This window comes from Schistocerca nitens, chromosome 7 (genome assembly GCF_023898315.1).
Source record: "Schistocerca nitens isolate TAMUIC-IGC-003100 chromosome 7, iqSchNite1.1, whole genome shotgun sequence".
NCBI classification, from domain to species: domain Eukaryota; kingdom Metazoa; phylum Arthropoda; class Insecta; order Orthoptera; family Acrididae; genus Schistocerca; species Schistocerca nitens.
Genome location: NC_064620.1, coordinates 617,058,232 through 617,083,287, shown reverse-complemented (window position 1 = coordinate 617,083,287; position 25,056 = coordinate 617,058,232).

Sequence of the window (25,056 nt, the reverse complement as noted above, 5' to 3'; positions counted from 1 at the left end):
CAAACGGCACTTTGTGTTTGGAGTTGGTTTCTAATGTGCGGGAGTCGGTTTTGGTGTGCAATGTAAACATAAATTGTGTTGAATCTATTTTAAATGTTAACAGAAAAGTAAAGTCGTGAGAACGGGTCGAGCGTCGTGCTTGGGTAGCTTAGTCGGTAGAGGACTTGCCTACGAAAGGCAAAGGTCCTGACATCGAGTCTCGGTCCGACACACAGCTTTAATCTGCCAGGAGGTTTCATATCAGCACACACTCCGCTGCAGAATGTAAATGTCATTCTGGAAGAGAAAAGTAAATTACCAGGAAAACTTAGCCACCAAGGAACTAGGACCTCCTTTGATTGAGAGAGTGGCGAAACCAAATTGGAGTGACTACAAGTGAACATTTAACAAGGAAAAGCACAGTTAGCAGAAGTTGTTGTGTGGGTGTAGCGTAAGAGTATCTGATTATCAGCTCTGAAGTAAATTCGTGAACTAATACATCTGTTAGGGATCTAGTACATCTGTCCGAAAAAATGGAAAAGCATGAAAACTCCCAGTTACACAAAAATGCGAAATGGAGAGTTGCGGAAGTTTACATATTATTTCGTGATTGCCCCAATCTCTATTTATTATGTACAAAACAACAAAATTCCACAAAAACAATTCTTTCTTTTGTCAAATAAGTCGTACACGTTATTATTATTACTAATGTTGTTATTATTAGCAGCGGCTGTAGTTGTATAAAATTGTTGGTAAGCATAACTGTTATACAGCAGTTGATATTAATTTCACACTCTCAAATTTATCTGAATCTAAAAATTTGTGAATACCGAAAATGTATACTCACGAGTCGCCACTGTACGCAGCTATCATGCAGTTTACCAGAGGCTCTTTATAAGATTTCCTCAGTGCCAGCAATTACTCCCTGATAACTATCAAAGTAGTCGTTACGTAGTTACTATTATGAATGGTTTTTCTGCAGTTCTCAAACCTCTGAATTCCTTGTCATTATACCTGAACTACAAGGTTGGTTTAAAACGTTTTCGGACTGGAACAGAAAGAAATTACTTACCTCCGTGAAACTTTTTTATATTTTAAGGTAGTCTCCCGGTTGGCATTGTAATTCTGTCAGAGACAGCAAAGGACTTGGAAGGGCAATTGAACGGAATGGATAGTGCCTTGAAAGGAGGGGATAAAATGAACATCCACTAAAGCAAAACAAGGGTATTGGAATGTAGTTGAATTAAATCAGGTAAATCTAGGAATTAGATTAGGAAACTAGGTAATTAAAGAATATACAAGTTTTGCTTCTTATGCAGTAAAATAACGAATGATGATCGAAGTAGAGATGATATAAAATGCAGACTGGCTCTGGCAAGGAAAGCTTTTCTGAGCGAGAGAAATTGGTTAACATCGGATATAGATTTAAGGGTCAGGAAGTCGTTGCTGAAAGTACTTGTATGGAGTGCAGCCATGTATGGAAGTGAAACCTGGACGAAAAATTGGGGAGAAGAGAAATTTGTGGTACAACCTGACCAAAAGAAGGGATCGGTTGCTAGGACACATTCCGAGGAGTCAAGGGATCACCAATTTAATATTGGAGGGGAGCGTTGTGGGGTAAAAATCGTAGTGGGAGACCAAGAGATGAATACAGTAATCAGATTCAGAGGGATGTATGCTGCAATAGTTACTCGGAGATGAAGAGGCTTGTACAGTATAGAGTAGAATGGAGAGCTGCATCGAACCAGTCTTCGGACTGAAGACCACAACAACAACAGTCTCCCTTTACACTAAAGCACTTGATCCAGCGATGTTTGAATGCCTTGGTCCAACATCGAAAATTAGATTTCATTCGCATCCCAGAAAACTGGAGCTAAGACGTGTCTCGCCAACCGTATTGCCTTTGTTTTCTGTGGTTGTGGTTGTGGTGGTGGTGGTCGTGGTGGTCGTGAATCAAAAGTTTACACTGCTTTGATTGTTGTTTTTTCTTTGGGGTATAGTAGCGGACACAAGTTTCATCTATGTCCACCAAGCGGCGCAAAAAAATCTTATTGGTTTGCTCTGAAAACCGTTGAAACATTGTTGAGGCATTTCCATTCTGATGAGTTTCTGCCGCGCTTTATAGCGAGTATCAATTCTCTATCCTGATAATGTAAAATTTCACATACTTTTATCTCGTTTTCTCTGGAACTATCCAAGGGAATAAAATGAACTTTGCCAGGATGTAGAGTGACCTACTGTCAAGTATCTAACATTATTAGGAATCAATATATGGATTTTTTAAATGAATGTAATTGAAATTTATGTAATTTTTAAAAAGTACTTTTTGTGGTAAAACTATCAGTGCTATCCCTATCATTTCAATAAGAGTTAAAAATTTCAGAGCTTCAGCTTTAGAAGTATCTGAGATAATAGGAAAAATTTGCAAAAAAGTAATTTTCAGAAATCGTATTCGAAAGCTCAAGTACGGCAAAACTAACTGTTGAATGAAAAAACGGATGAAAACTCTCCGGTTCTGTAATCTTCGAGGTTCAACCAGATGCAGTCTCTTTCTCTGTCTGAGGGATCTTGCTTCTATTGTATTTTTGATTATGATCTCTGCCTTGTAAACTAGCTGTCTTTCCAGTTCTGGTAGCATTGCTTCTGCATTATGGCCAGACTTAATTCCAAATTACTTCAGACCCTTTATTCTGCCTGAATTTCCGCCACTGAAGGTGATCAGAGCATCATAGAGTCCACTCTTCAGTGTTTTCAAGCCGACAAATAGGTGTTCGGGCGCAACGCCCATATAACATTCTTGGAAGACTCATTTACATTTTCAGTTTTCCCTGTGAAGCATTTGTTCAGAAGGTCTGGATGTGCTAGATCTCTATATACTTGCTTTATTACTGCTCCAACAGTTTCAGCTTCCTGGTATTTAAGCCAGTCGACTGAACAAAAGTTGAGTAGTGGCTTCCCATCACTTGAGATCTTGTGGAAAAACTTTGTCAATACTGCTTTTCACATTCCTTCCAGGTTTTTTGTACTCTTTGTAATGGTTTTTCCACAGTATTCACTTACATGATTCATTGTTTTGCCAATCAAACGTCCTGTAGCAGTCTTTCTATTTTCATGCTTTTTTCTACAAAAGTTCTGCCTGATTTTACGAGCCGGGTACCCATTCGTCTTTGCACGTGACAGATACATTCTAAATTTTTCGGTGTTGGATCATCATAAGGCCTGCTGTCAATTTTCTGCCATGATCCATCAAATGCTATCTAAATGTCGTTACTACCATCATTTTCTTCAATTGCTTCCAGATATAATTGATTCTTCTGCAATTACTTTTACTGTCCAGCCCAGGAGACTTTACTGATGCATCTCAGCCCATAGAAATATCTGACATCCGCCTAAAAATTCTTTCCTACTCTTACAACACGAACAAGAGACTTGCAAACTAAAAACGAAACCGTTTCCTTTGAAGACATTTTCATAAATTATCTCGTCACCACTCATATTGAAGCACGCAGTGTGATTAAACATTGTTTTAGTACATTTAAACCCAGTATTAAACTGATATCACTGCTACTGACTGAACTGTACACTTCATAACTGTTCACAATCTTCTTCTCGGAAGCTTTTGACAGTGAAGAACTTTGCTCAGTGTTGCTTGACCTAACCACATTCTCTGAATGTAAACTTCCAAAATGACATGTTCTGTAGAATCCATTTCCGTTATTTTTTCTGTTCTTCAACATTCCGTTTGGCGGAGTGATATTAAAGAGAGAAACACAAGTAAATGAGCATGAAGTCAAGATATACACAACGAAAGGTGTAATGCGCCTTACAAATGATACCAGGCATTGTACTACAAATAGGAAGTGACATCACAGCAACCAATGTAGACAACCTATGCAGCAGGATGTTTACTATAAACAAACTTAAATCACCGCCTTCTAGAGCAAACAGTCCCCGAGACATTTTGTCGTAACTGAGGAAGTGCTCATGGTGTCTGTACAAATTATTTGCGCAGTGCATTATTTCAAAATAAATTACAAATCCTTATAGTCATCCAAAATCAACGCAACATACATAATTAAAGAGAAAACTGCAAACAGTAATTTTCCATAAGAAAATAAAAATCAACATTTTTATACCCTCCCCATCTATTGTACTCCCCTCAAGAGTCGCAGCACCCATCTAGAAAATTTTTGCCAGCGGCTGTAGCCGAACGGCTCTAGGCGCTTCATTCCGGAGCCGCACTGCTGCTACGGTTACAGGTTCGAATCCTGCCTCGCGCATGGATGTGTGTGATGTCCTTAGGTTAGTTAGGTTTATGTAGTTGTAAGTCTAGGGGACTGACGACCTCAGATGTTAAGTCCCATAGTGCTTAGAGCCATTTGAAACATTTTAGAAATTTTTTTTAGCAAATAATTTTCTCACATCCAGTCCCACTGTTAAAATGTAATACGCCCATTCTTTCAATTTCAGTCGGCGATTCCCCACAAGCATATCGTGCACGTTTGCAATAATGTATGGTATAGTCACACATCTTGGCCAACCACTACGCAGAGAATCATCTAAGCTGTTCCGACCAAATTTAAACTCGTTTGTCCAGTTGGTAACAGTTTATATGTAAAAGCGGAGTCCCCTGGAGTGTTCTTATAATCTGCATCAATTTTCTTTGCCTTCAAACTTTTTATGACGTCCTTAACCTCTGCCAGAATCCCGACTTCTTTTTTTTTTTTTTTTTTTTTTTTTTTTTTTTTTTTTTTCACCTTCAGATATCGCCACACGGGAACAACAACGGAGACGTCCGCACCAGAAATCTGTATGCAGAGAATTGGCGTGTCGGAGTGTTCTGGTGTGAAGTCAAGTGCCGGTATACCAGGCAGGAACGTTAGAGCAGAGAGGGCTGTGCGATGACATCAGCCAGTTGCACGCTGACCGACCCCTCTCCAGGACGACAACGCGCCGGCAACGCCCTCTACACGAAGAGGCCGCATCCCCTACTCTACGAGTTCTGCAGCAGCGAGTTCAAGAGTAGCATAAAGACCAGTCATTTCGCCTCTACTATGTAACATTGTCTATACTGAAGAGATTTCTTATTTTGTCTGTCGCCCTTTGTTTGCGACACATCTGTATTTCACCAAGTGAAGTATTGCAATCATTTCCTTTTGTAATAAACTTCTTTAATACGATTTGCTTGAATTGTTGTCTAACCATCCGAGAAGCAGGTTCCCTAGACACCCCATCTTTGACAACTAGGCAGGGTACACTATCAAGAAGCACGCTCTGGCAACATCTACACATTGCTAGAACGTCGACACGTCAGTGATCACGTACTACCATTCGCTCGTCGGTAGAGTCGGTGCCTCCAATACCGTATGTAGGATCTATCGAACTCTCAGATCTTCTCATAAAACCTTTGTGAGCACTAGGTCTACACATAATCGATTTGTTCGATGTAACCTAAATTTTTAAGTACTAAAAATTTGCTCTGATGTATAACAACAGACACTTTTGGCCTCTACACACAACTGCTTTAAATTCTCCTCCCATTTCCATATCGACCTTTACTTTAAATAAATGTTCCTCCCTTTCCATATCGATCTCTTTACTTGTTGTATTTAGTTTATCGGCGTTCTTCGTAGGGTTCGAGTTTTTGTAATTCGCTCCGCTTTTAGAAATTATTCAGTTTTACCAACATGGAAATACAACCAACTCTTATCCGTAATGGCGTAATTTTTTAGCCAATAGCTTCCATGAGATAATCATACAAGGCCTGTCGTGAAACACTGCTCATCTTAATTTTGATACCTTTTTGGAAGAACCTTTCGAATCAGTTTAGGGATTCTGTCCAATCATCTCAATTCCGAAAACTAGTTTTACATAAAAAATGTTTTAATTACTATTATTTAATTAAAACTTTGACAAAGATACATCGATAACAGTCGTTTTTACTGACAGAGATAAAATCCAGCTTGTTGTTCGCAACCCTCCAATCAAACGAAATCACTTGATTTATATTGTGTTGTCGTTGACACTGCAGAGTCTTGTACCATATGAATCAAGGGAGAGGTGGCCGGCATGCTCTTCCTACAACACAACTGCACACATGTGATAAAAACATTCTTTATTAACAAGAACAGGAACAAGGAGCTACTTATCTTTCATCTAGTCCATGTGATGTGGTACAAGCTCTTCCATAATAGTCCACGTTAGCCTCACTGCAGGTGAAGTAAAAGTCCAGCTATAAACACTACACTCTCCTATCCGGTGACGTGAACTGACAGACGCCAACTACACTACTGGCCATTAAAATTGTTACACCACGAAGATGACGTCCCACAGACGCGAAATTTAACCGACAGGAAGAAGATGCTGTGATATGCAAATGATTAGCTTTTCAGAGCATTCACACAAGGTTGGCACGGGTGGCGACACCTAGAACGTGCTGACATGAGAAAAGTTTCCAACAGACTTCTCATACACAAACAGCAGTTGACCGGCGTTGCCTGGTGAAACGTTGTTGTGATGCCTCGTGTAAGGAGAAGAAATGCGTACCATCACGTTTCCCACTTTGATAAAGGTCGGATTGTAGTCTATCGCGATTGTCAGCAGAATATGGAATCGGTGGGTTCAGGAGGGTAATACGGAACGCCGTGCTGGATCCCAACGGCCTCGTATCACTAGAAGTCGAGATGACAGCCATCTTATCCGCATGGCTGTAACGGATCGTGCAGCCCCGTCTCGATCCCTGAGTCAACAGATGGGGACGTTTGCAAGACAACAACCATCTGCACGAACAGTTCGACGACGTTTCCAGCACCGTGGACTATCAGCTCGGAGACCATGGCTGCGGTTACCCTTGATGCTGTATCACTGACAGGAGCGCCTGCGATGGTGTACTACACGACGAACCTGGATGCCCGAACGGCAAAGCGTTAGTTTTTCGGATGAATCCAGGTTCTGTTTACAGCATCATGATGGTCGCATCCGTGTTTGGCGACATCGCGGTGAACGCACATTGGAAGCGTGTATTCGTCATCACCATACTGCCGTATCACCCGGCGTGATGGTATGGGGTGCCATTGGTTACACGTCTCGGTCACCTCTTGTTCGCATTGACGGCACTTTGGACGTTACATTTCAGATGTGTTACGACCCGTGGCTTCACCCTTCATTCGATCGCTGCGAAACCCCACGTTTCAGCAGGATACTGCACGATCGCATGTTGCAGGTCGTGTACGGGCCTTTCTGGATACAGAAAATGTTCGACTGCTGCCCTGGCCAACACATTCTCCAGATCTCTCACCCATTGAAAACGTCTGGTCAATGGTGGCCGAGCAACTGGCTCGTCACAATACGCCAGTCACTACTCTTGATGAACTGTGGTGTCGTGTTGAAGCTGCATGGCCAGCTGTACCTGTCCACGCCATCCAAGCTCTGTTTGACTCAATTCCCAGGCGTATCAAGGCCGTCCTTACGGCCAGAGGTGGTTGTTCTGGGTACTGATTTCTCAGGATCTATGCACCCAAATTGCGTGAAAGTGTAATCACATGTCAGTAATAGTATAATATATTTGTCCAATGAATACCCGTTTATCATCTGCATTTCTTCTTGGTGTAGCAGTCTTAATGGCCAGTAGTGTAGAATAGTTACTGAGACTTAGACTGCGACTGTAATTGACTCTGTCTGCGACTGTCTATGACTGACTGGGCACTGCAGTCCGCGGCGGCGATCTAAATACTGGGGGTCGAGAGGGCGTTGGTGGCGCGTTGCCTGCGAGTCTGTTTCCAGCCTTTTTCCTGATAGATGTGCTTTATTCAGCTCCTATTATCGATCGTCTTGCAATCTCTTTGGCGATCGGTATGCTGGCGACACCTTACGCCAGCACAATATACCTCACAGAAATACTTTGTCTAATTTGTATTTTTACATTTGTCGATGTACAGGTGAGGAGTACTTCTGTTATAACGAAAAGCAAAGGGGCCATATAACGATAGCCACAGCAATAGAAAATATATCACACACAGTGCCCGGTATAATTAGTCATACTGTCATCAGATGTTTAAAAAATTAATAAAACGGTTGAATGCAGTAAGAAGCCTGGTTAATCGCGTAACTAAATGCATGAGCCAGCCACTGAAGAAACACATGGAAACTTCCGCCCAGTTAAAACTGGCAGGAGTCCTGACGTCACATGAAATCCTCTCAGCTGACACTCTCTTTGTCGCCCTGACGCGACAGCCTGTGTGTAGTGGGAGGCTGATGTGAGCGGCGGTTTTTCCCTAGCGGGCTACTTTCGCTGCTTTGTCAGCTTCCTCTCCTCATTCCCCTCGACTCCCACGTGTCCAGCGAGGCAGCAGAAGGACACCTCTTTCCCCTGCCTGTGCAGGAGGCGGATAAAGTCCTGGACATCTGACCTATCCTATCTGCTGGGAAATTTTGCTGCATAGCCTGCAGGACATTAAGATTTTGTGGAAAGTTTCTACTGGACCACACTGCTGAGGTCATCGGTCCCTAGGCTTACACACTACTGAATCTAACTTAAACTAGCTTACGCTAAGGACAACATACAGACCCATGGCCGAGGGAGGACTCGAACCTATGGCGGGGGGGGCGCCGCGCGAACCGAGGCAAGGCGCCCAAGACCGCGCGGTTACCCCGGTACGGTATTCACGGTACACTGAGAAGTGGCTCGGTGGACTGATTTTAATGGCAAAATGTGAGTAGACAACAGAAAGTCCTTTCAATCCGGTTCAAACAAAATATCGTACAAAACTATTTGCACGCGAGCAAAACGAAATTTATCAGGGCCTTTGTGGTGTCACCGCCAGACACCACACTTGCTAGGTGGTAGCCTTTAAATCGGCCGCGGTCCGTTAGTATACGTCGGACCCGCGTGTCGCCACTATCAGTGATTGCAGACCGAGCGCCGCCACACGGCAGGTCTAGAGAGATTTCCCAGCACTCGCCCCAGTTGTACAGCCGACTTTGCTAGCGATGGTTCACTGACAAAATACGCTCTCATTTGCCGAAACGATAGTTAGCATAGCCTCTGGCTACGTCATTTGCTACGACCTAGCAAGACGCCAGCATCAGTTGCTATTGATATTGTAAAGAATGTACAGACAAGAGCTACGTTCAACATTAATGGATTAAAGTTAAGTATTCCACCATCTGCGTTCGTTTTTCTGAGTTCTGATTACCTTGTCCTGTTCCAGACCTCACGCCAGCCTGCGTGAGCTTAAACGCGTGCCTTTCGGCTTCCTCTATAAGGGTTGGCTCTACTGCGAATCCACAACAGCCTTCGAATGTTAAATGGTTGCACTGAATTATCGACAGAAATAGCCATCAGCATAACTTAAAATTATTAGTTTGGTGCATAATCTATTAACGTTCACCAATGTGCTTAATAAATACAACAAATACACATAATAGAGACTTTTTAGTCGTCAATAATTTATTCTCCTTCACTATTGCCAACACAGAAGTAACTTTTCCATTTTGCGACTGTAGAAATCACGTAGTTTTGAGGCGAAGATCTCGACGCGCCATCTCCGGAGCTCATTTTCATCCGGAAAGAAAGTTACTTGAAGGGTGTTCAACAGAGACAAGGAGAAAAACACAAGACCGGGTGAATAAGCTGGGTGCGGAACGACATCGCAACACACTTTCCGTGTAGTGTTTTTTGTCAGTCTAACGGAATGTGGGCGGTCGCTACCGTGGAGTAGCGTCACTTCACGCAGTCTTCCTGGTCCTTGTTCTTGGATTGTGTCGTCAAGACGTCTCAGTTGTCGACAATAAAAGTCATCAGTGGTGGTTACACCTGGAGGAAGCAATTCGTAGTACACCATACCGTCGCTCTTGCACCAGATGCGTAACATTATCTTTTGTGGACCTTTGTACGGGAGTTGCTGCTTTGTTTCGACTCGACCATTGCTTTCTTTCCATCACATTATCATAAAGACACCATTTCTTGTCACCAGTAACGATACACGATAGGAATGGTCGGTATTGTTTTCGAGTCAATTGATGATGATGAGTAATCAGAGATGCACATATGACCTCCCGCTGATATTTGTGATTCTCAAAAAAATGGTTCAAATGGCTCTGAGCACTATGGGACTTAACTTCTAAGGTCATCAGTCCCCTAGAACTTAGAACTACTTAAACCTAACTAACCTAAGGACATCACACACATCCATGCCCGAGGCAGGATTCGAAACTGCGACCGTAGTGATCGCGCGGTTCCAGACTGTAGCGCCTAGAACCGCTCGGCCACTAAGGCCGGCTGTGAATCTCGTTTACGGCATGTGGTATCCGTATACCCGATTTTTGAACCGCCCCATTGCATGCAAACGTCGCGCGATGATGAAATGATCACAGTTCATCACATTTGCTGTCCTTGAGCACAATGACGTGGATGATTGTGCGTTATAGCATCAAACCCCAAAGGTCTTCCTGAACGCAGAGAGTCACCAATGTTAAAGCGATCCTCCTTAAAATGCGAAAACCATTTTCCTGCCGTGCTCTGTCCAAAGGCATTAACCCCTTATACGGCGCAAATGTTTCTGGCTGCCGCTGCTGCTGTCACCCCTGTGCTGAAAAAAAAGAATATGTCGGAAATGTTCCGATTTCTCCACTTGATACTCCATTTTTTAACATCCACAGCTCCACTCCCTGTCTTCAAATGACAAAATAACAGTATGCAAACTCATATAGCAACAGTGAACTACAAATAAAAGATGGCAATCGATAAATAAATCCATAGCAACCGGAGTACCGACAGGCAAAACAAAAACGCTACGAACTCTTGCACCAATCTAATACAGGAACCCTAATTTCATTCGCGAGACGCGGCCTTATTCTCACGTAGGGCTTGTTTGGCGCCATAAAAATGACGTCACAAGACAGCAGAACGCGAGGAGGAGTTTCACTTGAGCCGAGGGCAAGCAATTTTGCGGAAAGTTTCGGACAGCGTTGATCTACTTAGGCCAGTGATTCTGATTTTTCATTTTATTAAATAATACGTTGGCGACACTGATAAACCAGGTGCAAAATGTCTTTGCTTCTGCATACAATAATAAACAAACATTACTCAAACTTTTTGTTTATTATTTATGAAGTCAAGATCACCTCAGTGATAAAAAAGGATCCGTGGATCTGCAACCCTGGAAACCTCTAGATAGGTTGCCCATAGGAGTTGTGGATTTGCGGATCTGCTGATTGGGGCTCCATTTTTGGAGACTAACCAACGAACTGTACGTAGACCTCAGTACATATTACGGAAAAATTATGAAAGACATCATTTTCAGAAACACCAGGGGAAAGAAGTTATACAGGCAGCAGATGATCCTAAACAATGCATATTAAGGTACGGAGATATTAGCGAGACATGATCATTTAGTTGTTTGTTAGTTATTTATACGTTTCATAGATATTTGAACGACTTTTCCGGCTGCAGGATATGGAATTATTCACTTCACAGGAGAGATATACATATTTAGTGCTAACGCTAACGAACGCTTTTTTTAGTGCTACTCATGTAATTACAAATATAAATTAGTTTCTTTACAGCCTACCAGCTATAAACACAAATTCGCCAATGCAATAGAAGCAGTCCACAAGAAATGATTTTAGGTTAGATTTAAAATTTGCTTTGCTACCTATCTGACATTTTATGTTATTGGAAAATTATCAAAATATTTTGTTGCTATATACTGAATTCCTTTCTGAACCACTTATTGCTTTAATAACAGGTAATAAATGCCATTTTTCCTTCAGTTTGTAGGTACGGACATCACTGTTCTTCTGAAAGTGTGACGGATTAGCGGCTGTATGTACTGTCATGGCGCAGTCAATATGCTTAACTCTTTGAAGAGGTGCCTACATGGTGACTGTGGGTGATCACCACATATTATTCATATTGCTCGCTTTTTGAAAATCAATATTTTCATTCTAAGCGATGGATTTCTCCAAAAAAATATTTCATAAGACTTCATTAAGTGGAAATGTGCAAAATTTGTCAGGAGGTTGATTCACATGTTTGTTATATGAAGTGCAAAAGCAGCTGAAGTTAATTAATTGAAAATCTTACTAGGACCCCCTTGACTGCGAGGTCGCAAGTTCAGTCTTTATTAAGGCTCATTTGAAAGTGCTGTGTTTACAATTATGACAGAAAAAATATTAGCTGATAGTGACTCACCATGTGCATCAGTTGGGAAATAGAAAATGAGTGTCCAGGAGGTGCAGAGATCAATCTTCTATGTGATGTACGTGTCATATTTTACAAAATGGACATCGTCGACATTCGAGAAATGATCAAAGCAAACCATTTAAGTTAAAGGTTTGCACCATGAACACCGAACGAAAAGTGATCGCAAAGGTTCGCACCATCAACTTCGAAGGAGAGCTCCATGGGAGTTGCAATTAAGTAGTAACAATTTACTTAGCATATCACAGTTTAGATTCCAGAAGGACTACTCAACTGAGAATGCTATATATACACTCACCCACCATATATCATAAACCTTGAATAATGAAAAATCGACACTGGTATTTTTTGTGATCTTTACAAGGTGTTTGATTGTGCAGATCATGTTACACTGCTAGAAAAACTTACATTTTGTGGAATTGATAATCAGCTAGGCACCCACTCTTAAATAAAGTATATAGAATCATACTGGTGTAACGGGGTGATGAGAACTGATGGAATATGATGGCATGCAACCGAGTGCGAAACAGTCTGTCGTGAAGCTTATCGTGAAACTGGTTACCCTTTAAGGCGTAACAGCAGTTCGCGCGGTAACACGTTTTATAGGCACGGAGAAAACAAACATCCAAAGATTGAATTTGTCCAGTGGTTCCAGGTGACATGAATTACAATGTCACACACTCTTCGAGAGCGATAGTTTGCTCTAAAACTGTATGATTTTTTTTATACACAGACCAGGAATCAGGCAAAAGCAAGTTTTTTCGGCCAGATATTGGCCAAAAAGCAGTTCTCATACTATAGTTGTAGTTCTCTTAGCCCATTTTCCCACTCTTTCTTGCTGTGACGTGAATATTGCCTACTGGCCCTACAAGATGACGCACACGAGAAAGAATCATACAGGGCGGCGCACCTCCAACTCCTAGCAGCACAATAAATAACTTTCCACATTAACAGTCGGCGTAATTGTATACGGATGCGCTAAGACTTTGATGTTAGTTGATCTTGGTGTAACTCTCTTGGTACCTCTAATTTCCAGGTTTCCTTTCATATGTATTTCGACTTTAAATCCAGTTTGGCAAGAGTTGAAAACAAATTCCTCATGAAACGATGGGGTAAGTTTATCTATCTCATCTACAAAATTTGGGGCCGATTCCACGGTTTGCTGTGCATTGCCAATTTCGTTATCTTACGTCTTCCAATTCTGTAGTACTGTTTGAAGTTATCCAAGCATCCACTGTTTCTCTTGAAATCGCTGTAACCTGTGTCGCAATTCTATGTGCATAACGTAGTAGCTCACTACTACGCACTGCCTGTAAACTGTATCGAGTATCCTCGAAACACGCAGAGAACAGTTTTTGTAACAAGTGCGCCTTGTTCTCACTTTAATATGCGTTGTTTTTCTTATGCACTACACGGTCATATTGTTGCAGACTTATCCGAAATCTGCCAATAATTGTGTTTTATTATGATGCAGATGATCCTCTATGCACGTAATTATGTTTAGTACCCTTTCCTTGGACAACGATTGTTCGTCACTACGTTTCACTGGAGGCAGGATTTGTAGCCCTCTGTCCGACAAGATGATGAACTATATGGCTCGACATCTGTTCCAACACCACTTTCACTTGTTAAGCTAGTACTCTTCATGTAAATTTTAGAGCGTATACGATACCACACATTCCACTGACTCATCTTGCAGAAACGCTTTTCATCCGCCATTTCTTTCTCTCTCTTTTGGGTTCCTCTCTTACGAAATGTCAACTTCGGCAGCTATTGTTGTAGATATAACGCAATGTGTGCTTTGTTTATCGTTGCCATTGGTCTGCTCTGTATCAACACCACCAGCACTGTAGCACTGACGTGAGTTGCTCGTCGATTAAGCAGTTGAATTACGCTCCGTGGCTCCATGCTGTGCTCACATCGGATGCCTCCTGTCTTGCCCCCTGTAGCCAACAGCAGGTGATATTGTGGTTGCATGGTAGACAATATGCGGGGCATCGAAAGCTGCAAACATCATTGGCCTTTTGCGACCTCGCACTCTTCAGGTTCCTTGTCAGTGACATGCTTCTTACAGTTCAAGTCACCATCAATATGTGCGCCCAAAAATTTGTAGCAGCCTACCCTACTTGCTGGCTCCGTTTCATTTGTTACCTCAGTTGTTCGTACGACTATTTGTTGTAAAGAAATGAATAAAGTGTGAAACATCCTGACAGACTAAAACTGTGTGCCGGCACGGTAGCTCAGCGTGTTCGGTCAGAGGGTTAGCTACACTCTATAATAAAAAACTGAGTGAACGGATCAACGAACAACCTGAATGGGTGTCATCAGACGTCCGCCCCGAACAAATTCAACGAACAATGTAGAACAAAAAGTGACACAAAAGAAAAGATGGTAGAGCACTTGCCGCGAAAGGCATAGGTCCCGATTTCGAGTCTCGGTCAGGCACACAGTTTTAATCTGCTAGGAAGTTTCATATCAGCCCACACTCCGCTGCAGAGTGAAAATTTCATTCTGAATATAGTGTGTTTCATAAAAATTTACAGAGAAGGCATTTTCAGAGAACCACTTAAAAATTTTTTTAAACGTCATCAACATCTTCTGTGGTTTTATCTGTAGTGGGATGTATTTCAGTGCTAGGATTATCGCCAGAAAGAGCAAATTCTACTTGTTGAATATTAAATGGAAATTCACTCACGTGTGTAAGGATAGGAGTGAACCCAAAATTGAACTCTTTGGGACTCCCGTTGTGATTTCTCCCCAGTCACTAAAATCTTCTACCTCCACAACATTAGTTGAATTATTAAGCACAACTTTGTGCATTCTTTTTGTTAACTATGATTCAAATTGTACGTTAAAGTCAGCAGCTCCACAAAATGTAACACTTTCTAAGAGTGTAGCATGATCTACACAATCAAACGCCTTGCAATGGTCACAAAAAATACCAGTGTCGATAGTTTATTATTTATTATAACATTTGGTGAGTGAATGTATAAATAGCGTGCTCAGCTGAGTAACCCTTCTGGAATCGAAATAGTGATATGCTAAGTAAATTGTTACTACTTAATTGCAAGCCTACTCTTGACTGCATTAATTTCTCGGGTATTTTGGAAACAGACTTCAGTGAGGAAACTGGACGTTAATTATGTAAGTCTTTCTTGTCATCATACTTTTATAAGGAAGTTTAATAATATATTTTAATCTGTCTGGAAAAATTCCCTGTGCCAGTGCTTCATTACTTGTTTATTTACTTATTAAGTAAGAAAATAGTTTCAGAATTCTTACTGAAATTCTATCAACACTGTACGAGCTTGTGTTTTTTTTAGAATTTGTATAAGTCTGTTAATTTCAGTGAAAGCTGTTGGTCCTACTTGTAGCTGTTTACAGTCTTTTGGGCTGACATTTCAATATATTATCTTGCTTCTCCAACTGAACCATGTAATTCTATTTTTGATGGTAATTTTCTAAATTAGTGGCTATTAAAAGTATTCACAACTAGTGAATTATCATTCCAACATTGTCATTTCGTTTGATTATTATTTTGTACACTGTCTGTTTGTCCTGTCTTCCGTTTGACAAGTCTTAATCCCATTATCTGTATTTTTATTTCTGTCAAGAGATGCAGACTTCTGGACGTTTAAATGACTTCCCTTAAAATACGACAGTTTTGTTAGTATTAACAAAGTAACGTTGGATTTTGACTTATTCTAGTCTTTATATAAATGTCCCTCTTTCTCATACATCATCAGCTTTTAATTCCCTCAGTTATCCATGGCGGAATAAACTGAATTTGACATTAGCATCTCTTTCTGTATGTACCTCCTTCCATACTGCCTTTTTCGTCCTTACTGACATAAAAAGCCTACAGCGTGTAACAGATTGAGCTTACAGCAAGTGTCGGCAGTAGCGTCTGACAGTCGCAGCGCCGACATCACAACGCTGTCGGATGACAGAATGGATGCCTGGATTCGAAGCGATTTCATCCCGTTACTTGCACACAATGTTTATGGCAACCTGTAACTGCTGCTCCGCACTGTATCGTTCCATGCGTCCAATACCCGACAGGTTGGCAAGTGGTTAGGGCCTAATGATGAATCTTCTTTCGCAAGATCTAGCACCATCTCCTCAAATTCTACTGCGTGAAAAATTATTTCCCTACAACCGTCGGCATTTCCGAGTGGGATGAAGGGATCAGTTTCTCGTTAGCTACTATCATTGACCGTAAATTTGTGCCAATGACCCGTCTTGGGAAAGATTCCTTTGTACATCCGCTCAGCTTCCCAGTCACTAGACACTTCTACACCGTCCATTAAGTACGTGTCTGCAGGCGCCCGTAACAAATAGCACACCAACTGTATACAGTGATTACCTCCACCACGGACTCGTCACTGAAGACAGAGAATGCGTTTAGCACAGTTTCGGATGATGTTTTATGCGTACCTCCGGAATTAAACATGTATTTTCGCCAACATATCGAGGGTAAATTAAAGTGACCACCAACTATTATCGTATGAGTCGGGTACGTGTTTTGAAATCAAACTCAAGTTTTCTTTGAACCTTTCAGCAGCTGTATCCTCTGAATTCGGAGGTCGGTAAAATGATCCAATTATTATTTTATTCCGGCTGCCAACAATGACTACTGACCATTCTAACTCACAGGAAGTATCTACTTCAATTTCGCGACAACATAAAGTATTTCTGACAGCAACAAACACGCCACCGCCAACCGTGTTTGGCCTATCTTTTCGGAACACCGTTAGGTTCTTCGCAAAAATTTCGGCTGTGCTTATCTCTGGCTTAGCCAGCTTTCAGTGCCTATAATGATTTGAGCACCAGTGCTTTCTATTAGCGCTTGGAGCTCTGGTACTTTCCCAACACAGCTACGACAATTTAGAACTGTTACACCGATGGTTTCTGTATCTACGTTCTTCCTTTGTTCGGCCTATGCCCTTTGTGGCTAAAACCCTTCTTTTCATATTAACCAATGCCCATTCTATCAAATACAAACATATCACCGAACTTTTTCTTCTGATTCGAATACCTTCTAATTTTGTGGAATTCACACAGCATGTGTACCTTGAACTCTTTGATGCTATCGGATCCTAATTTGTTAAGGACGTAATTAACAAAATTTCCCAGCAACCAGTACACAGCGTTATTTTTGCTTCTGGGAAATAGCGTACTTCAGGCCTGTGTATCAATGACAGCGAATGGATGTTCTTGTAATCAGAGCTATTTGCTACCGGATCCACTTCCAACTATTCATGTGACCACTGCAAGTATATCTAGGAATTATTGTGTCAACTAGATGGCATTGTTGACATAAATTTGTTTCACTGAGTCCGAATGAGTGCAGTCTCTCATTGGTGTTAACTATGTTGTTAACTGTCTTGTACATGACGTTTTTATATTAGACGTGAGCACATTAGAACTAATGTTTTTCCAAATCTCAGTCCACTCAATGTTTGGAAACAGTCGTTCTATTTTGTTCCTTCCTTCGCTTTTCTTCCGTTCCCCCATTATGGCTCTTGGTGTTAAGTGTCGTGACTGCCTGAGTTCGACACTGACATATCTAAACTCAACATAGAAAATCCTCACATGCTGTAAGCGACTGTTGATATTCTGCACGTCAGTCGGGGCAAGCAGGCTTCGAGGTTTAGTGATCTCGAAAAGCTGGCTGGTTATGCTTTCTCGCGACTCTCTTATTAAATAAACTGCCTTTTGATAAAAAGTGCAGAGGCTTTATCCGTTATATCAGTTAATCCTAGTCCACTATTTTTAGGATCTAAAGTGGCTATTTTAGCAGGTACTCTGAACACTTCACCTCTCCACAAAAAGTTGGTGATTTTAGACATTATTCTCCTCGCTATCATTCTCGGTATTGGAAACAGCTGGGCACTATAATAAGCTTTAGCAAAGATGCGTGAGTTGATATACTGTGCTCTTTGAAGTTGTTTCATATATCGAGTTAAATTCTCTATAATGGCTCCTTCCACTTTATCTGCTGCAACTTTCCAATTTAAAGTCGTCATTTACATAGGGCATGCTGTCAGGGTGATCCCAAGTGTTTTATGTTGTCGGACTAATTTTGCCCACTTGACGTTGATATTATCAAAACCTCTGAGATTTAACATTTGCATTGGCTCCAGATGCTCTACAGTACGAATCAGTCACTGTTGCTAGCGTGGTTACCTCGTCATTATTCCTTATAATGACCCCTATATCGTCAGCATAGGCTCTTATAACTGTTTTATTTCCTGATAATGTTAAGCCTTTTAATCTAGCATGGAGATGTCGGAGAAAAGGTTCCAGCGAAATGGCGAAGAGCGACATGGGCAGAGGACTTCCTTGAGGAACACCGCGTTGTATTTGCATCGGCCTGGATTGTTGACAATTCACCGCGATTTTAGCATTTATTCCAGTTGCTATGTTCTTAATCAACTGTATGACCCTACCGTTAAAACCTATTTTCTTCAATGTCTGTAGAAGATATTCATGATTTACTACATCGAACGCTTTATAAAAATCTAAAAACAATAACTTTATGTTTGTTACAGAAGTTATTACAATGATATCCCTGAATTCTGTTAGATTTTGAAAAATGGTTCTGCCTTGCGCCCAGTTCTGATGTTGACTAATAATTTTATCTGTAAGGCATGAAATTCTCTTGTTTACTATTCTAGCTGTTAATTTATAATCAGAATTCAGCTGTGAAATTGGACGAAAATTGTTTAAATCTTTATTTCCATTATTTTTTGGCACCAGAACAATTTTACTCTCCTCAAACTCAGCCGGAATCATTTTACCCTGAATAACCTCATTTACAATGTCCGTGATTTTCGCACCCACTATTGGCCAGTAACGGATGTAAAACTCTGCTGGTAGACCATCCGGTCCTTGTGATTTTTTTGGTGGTGAGGCGCACAGAGTCTCATACACGTCTTCTTCACTAACAACCTCGAGAAAATTTTTGTTGTCATCTTCTGTCAGCTGTGGGGCTAGAATGTCAAGGAATTCTTCCAAGAAAGCATCACTACTCTGATGTACAGAATATAGCTCGCAATAATAGCGATAAATCTCGTCCATGATACCCTGCTGGGTTCTGAAAATCTTACCGTGTTTTGTTCGAACTTCATCAATAAAAGCCCTCCCGTTTTTCGTATGCTTCACTAAATGATATAGGGAAGTAGTTTCACCTTCTGACACCGAATTTGCCTTAGATTTTATTTTCAACCCTTCCATTTGACTTCTCTTGATATTAAGTAACTTGGCTTTGACTTTTTTATGTCTGCTATCCGAAGTGAGGAACCTGCTGAGACTTGATCATATAGATCTCTCGAAACGGAATAGTAATATTCTACAGTGCATTTCATTTCCCTTGCTCTCTGGGCACTGTATTGAATAAGAACCTTCCTCAACTTTGGCTTTGCCATTTTAGCCCAGTGGCATATCTACTACGAGCACGCAGGCATATTGCCCATGTTTCTTTAATCAGGTCTTCTAAATCGTGATTTACTAACAAGGAAGTGTTCAAATTCCACTGATTCTTGAATCGGCTGTCTTGTTAGATTAATGCAAGCTAAGACACTTGAATGGTCTGAAAAGTACGTAGGAATGGTTTCTACTTTTGTCACGGAAGTTTCAAGATTTTTAGAAATGTATAGTCTATCAATCCTGCTACGTGATGTTTCCGTGACATAAGTGAATTCAACAATGGAGGGGTATTTGATTTCCCATATATCCTTTAATTCTAAACCAGTAACTAGTTGTTTTAGTTCACTTGAGAAATTAAAATTAGGTAATTGATCTTTTCGAAACACAATTAAAATCACCTTCAAGTAATAACTGTCTTGAGTTTTCCTTAACAAGTATATCAGGACATATTTGAAGAAACGTACCCTGTCAGCTCGGTGATAACTTCCTGAAGGGGCGTACAAGTTGATGATAGTCACATCATAGATATTTAGTCCTATTCCCCTTCCGGATTCCAGTCGTTCCACCTCGCTTACTGTAATCCCTTCCCTCACCAAAACATCTGTTCCAACCCTTGTTTCGGGAGACATATTTATGTAACTGACAAAACCGGGAATTACTAAATCCGAAGTTAGAACTTCTTGTAACAGGGCAATATCAGTCACGGATTCGTACAAAAATTCCTTAAGGGCCGATAATTTCAAACCGCTCGTAATATTATTTATGTTTATAGTGGTGACAGAATAAGATTGCGTCATTGTGCTGTCACTATGTAGTTGTTTTGATGAACTAATTTAGTTTCCTGTGGTTCAGGGTTCAGTTAAGCTGTAATAGTTTTCTCGGAAGGCTGAACATGGAATAACACTTCACTCAGTTTATTAGTTACTGGCCCGTTTTTTTCTACTTCTGATGTTTTCTCTTGTACCGCAAGCAGACTGATTTCCTGGCGAACTTTCTGATTTTTCCTCCAGTGATTCGTGTAAGACCGTTTCGGACCGAACATTCTTTGGGCTTGGTTCGCCCCCACCGGATTTTCCCTTCCCTACATTCTCATTTGGTTGCGTCTGTATTTCACTTCGCGGCTTATCTGGAGCAGCAGCAGACGCTTTCGCAATTTCGGTTGCCGGCGCCTGCCCTGATGTGTTGACCGTGATTTCAGTTTGGCCACCACTTCCTCATTTTTTATTAATATCACTCACTTCCTGATCGACGGAAACAAATGGAGACTGCAGTTTCGCAGCCTCTCCCTGAATTTGTTTATAAACAGATAGCTGTTGATCTTTGCAATCGGCTACTGCACCTGTTGTTTCTTGCAAATTAATGCTGATTACACCCCCTTCATTTTCTGGTACCGTATGTGTATTATCTTTCTGTTCATCAGTTTCCATTCGCATTTTGCCTTTAGGTACCTCTGCCTCCTCATCGCACTGTTTTTGCTTGCGAAGTGAGGGAGTGGGACAAGACAGCTCGTCCTCTGAACAATTATCAGTTATCTCCAGAGGTCGTTTTTACGGTTGCATTTCAGTTTCACGAGTAGTGGTAACAGGGTTTCACTTTGTTGTTAACGGCGGAAATTGACCGTTATCGTGAAGGGAGGTATCAGCTTGGCCCGCTGCATTAACATCCTCAACCAGTTGATCCGGGCTATTCTTTGGTAACAGATCATTTAAGGTAAGTTTCTGATGCTGTATCAAATTACTTTTAAGTTACAGTTCGCCGCGGACATTTTTGCCTGAAGTGGCCGGTTTCGTTACATATATGACATGTAGCTTCCTGACCTGTATAAACAATTTGTACCTTATACCCACAAACAGTTATGTAAGACGAAATATTCGTCTTACCGTCCATCTCAACACAGCGGACTCCGTTGAAACACTGCAGTTTAAAGCGAGGCGACCATCTTTCATTTGCAATTGATTTAACGTCTCCGTAGTATGAAAGAGCTTCCTTAATCTTATCATTTTCAATTTCAATGGGAAGATTCAAGACACGAACGGTTTTGTAATGAATGTCCGCTCTATAGATGGAAACTTTACTTTTATAACCATTTCTATGCACAAAAAAAAAATGTTCAAATGTGTGTGAAATCTTATGGAACTTAACTGCTAAGGTCATCAGTCCCTAAGCTTACACACTACTTAACCTAAATTATGCTAAGGACAAACACACACACCCATGCCCGAGGGAGGACTCGAACATCCGCCGGGACCAGCCGCACAGTCCATGACTGCAGCGCCTTAGACCGTCCATGCACAAAATCTACTTCATAGCCCCACTTTCGTAATACGTTATCAACAGTCGCAGCACTGATTAACTTGACAAAAACACAGTATTTTCCCTGATCCAGTTGCCAGGTATAGACGGTTTCAGAATTGAGACCAATTACCTGTGTAATCCAGTCATCTATTTCCAGGGATGTCGGCTGAACAGGACGGGATTCCTTGTCAAAAGCAAATACCAGGGTATTCTTCCTGAGGTTTGTAGCCGTGGTTAATACAGCGACGCAATTTCGGTTAAGCAACCGAAATTCCAATTAGCAGCAGCAAGACCAGAAAGAGCGATCAGATCACAAGGAATGGAACGAACACGGAGATTAGCGGACGGACAGCACTCGGCAAAGCACAATTTGTTGTTGTTGTTGTTGTTGTGGTCTTCAATCCTGAGACTAGTTTGATGCAGCTCTCCAAGCTACTCTATCCTGTGCAAGGTTATTCATCTCCCAGTACCTACTGCAACCTACATCCTTCTGAATCTGCTTAGTGTATTCATCTCTTGGTCTCCCTCTGCGATTTTTACCCTCCACGCTGTCCTCCAATACTAAATTGGTGATTCCTTGATGCCTCCGAATATGCCCCACCATCCGATCCCTTCTCCTAGTCAAGTCGTGCCACAAATTTCTCTTCTCTCCAATTCTATTCAAAACCTCCTCATTAGTTATGTGATCTACCCATCTAATCTTCAGCACCACATTTCGAAAGCTTCTATTCTCTTCTTGTCCAAACTATTTATCGTCCACGTTTCACTTCCATACATGGATGCACTACATACAAATACTTTCAGAAACGACTTCCTGACACTTAAATCTATACTCGATGTTCACAAACTTCTCTTCTTCAGAAACGCTTTCCTTGCCATTGCCAGTCTATATTTTATATCCTCTCTACTTCGACCATCCTCAGTTATTTTGCTCCCCAAATAGCAAAACTCATTTACTACTTTAAGCCTCTCATTTCCTAATCTAATTCCCGCAGGATCACCCGATTTAATTCGATTATATTCCATTATCCTCGTTTGCTTCTGTTGATGTTCATCTTATATCCTCCTTTCAAGAGACTGTCCATTCCGTTCAGCTGCTCTTCCAGGCCCTTTGATGTCTCTGACAGCCCCTCTCCTTGCTCCTTTTGCGCTATGGATGGGAGGATATTCTATGAACTATCATATCGCTATCAACTATAAGCCTAACCATAAGTGTAACAAGTTTGCTGCTTACGCTTAACGGCTCCCGTCTCCACATAAATATCTGCCAAGAGACTCTAACTCGTGGAGCCCAGGTAACCTAGCCTGCCAACCTACCCTCTCTCTCTCTCTCTCTCTCTCTCTCTCTCTCTCTCTCTCACTGCCTCCCTCCCTCCCTCCCTCCCTCCCTCCCTCCCAGCTCATATGACCGTTTCCCTTTTTCTCTTCAGGAGCTCCTCTTTCAGAGATATTTGACTGCACCTACTCAGGTGGATTAATGAAAATGACCAATAGCGGTTCTCAAATAACTTCCGGGAATTCAGCCAGGTAACACTTTCAACACCCCGCCATTTTCAAGACAAACTGCAACGGACAGGCGACGTACACGCAAATTTAAAACCTCGGTTCTCGGACTGATGCAGGGAAGATAACACATACACTGAACACTAGTGCCACCAAAGATGACCAAAGTCAGAGCTATCGATAGTGAGACTACGAACTCACAGGTGAGGTAGCACTGACTCTGTCCCTCTGTTCTTTGACAAGGGAGACTTTGTGTAGCAGTATTTGTTTTAACAATCAAATTCGCATGCACGTTGAATTTTCCTCCGTTTTTATTTCAGTTTTTGGGGTCATAAATTGCTAATCAAGGTTTTGCGCGACCTATAGCTAGTTTTTGATGATGATGATGATGATGATGATGATGATGTTCGGTTTGAGGGGCGCCCAACTGCGCGGTTATCAGTGCCCGTACAAAGTCCCAATTTTTACACAGTCCAATTTTTTACACGGGCCAATCGAGCCACTGCCACGAATGATAATGGTGAAAGGATGAGGACAACACAAACACCCAGTCCCCAGGCAGAGAAAATCCCCAACCCGGCCAGGAATCGAACACAGGACCCTGTGATGCAGAGGCAGGAACGCTAGCCACTAGACCACAAACTGCGGACTATGACGCGTTTATGAGGTAATACTGGTGTATACATACCTTACATAATTTTCTTGCATCAGTTACGTTTTTTAGGTTGAGGTTTTCTGAAAGTATCCTCAACTTTGTGTACACAGGGCATTTGTGTAGACAGCAAATGTGAATCCTCAAACCCAACCAATCACACTGGCAGTTCCACTGCACAAAGGCAGATGCACATAGATGCACATGCCATGTACATACGCGGAACATGAATGCTAATAGGAATGTGATTCACAAAATATAAAAGTCTCTGCTTCAGGTCTGATGGTGGTAATTGTGCACCATTGCTTTTTTTTTTTTAATCACAAGATTTTTAAAAATTTTCCGCCATTTTGAATATGGAACAGATAAGCTTGAGTGGATGTTTTCCTTTAGAACAAGCAAGGTATCTTGCATTTTTCCACTGTTTTTGAATATCCCACTGAAAAACAACTAACTTTGGAGAGAAATCCTTGGCAGCTCTTTTCCTGTGTTACAGATCATACTAATAGGATAATAAGTTGTACTGATAAGGATAATAATCTCAGTAATAAATTATAGCAAAATTATTTTGTGATAAATTATACATTATAACAATAAGGGCCTTCGAGGACATTCTAATCCACTAATAAATATGGGTAATAAATTGGCTAATAAATTATAGCAGAATAATTAGATAGTAACCAATAGGAAGACGCTTCAATTCCAACTTTTAATTCCTGCCATTTGGCAGCCATATTGAATTAATGTGGCCACAATGCTGCCTGTGCCAGCTTTGCCGCCAATTTTGGGCGACAAATAACAGAGGGGGCATGACAGGTTGGCAATTATAAAAAGTGGGCAACAAATTATAGCGATATTATGGTTGAAAACGACAGGTCATTAATAGTGGTGTTAGTGGTAACTGGCCTAGATCAACAGGTATAGAGGAAGTTTAGTGGAAATGGGTAGTTCACATTGACCTTGTTGGAGATCTGACAACAATGCAGAGTGAGCT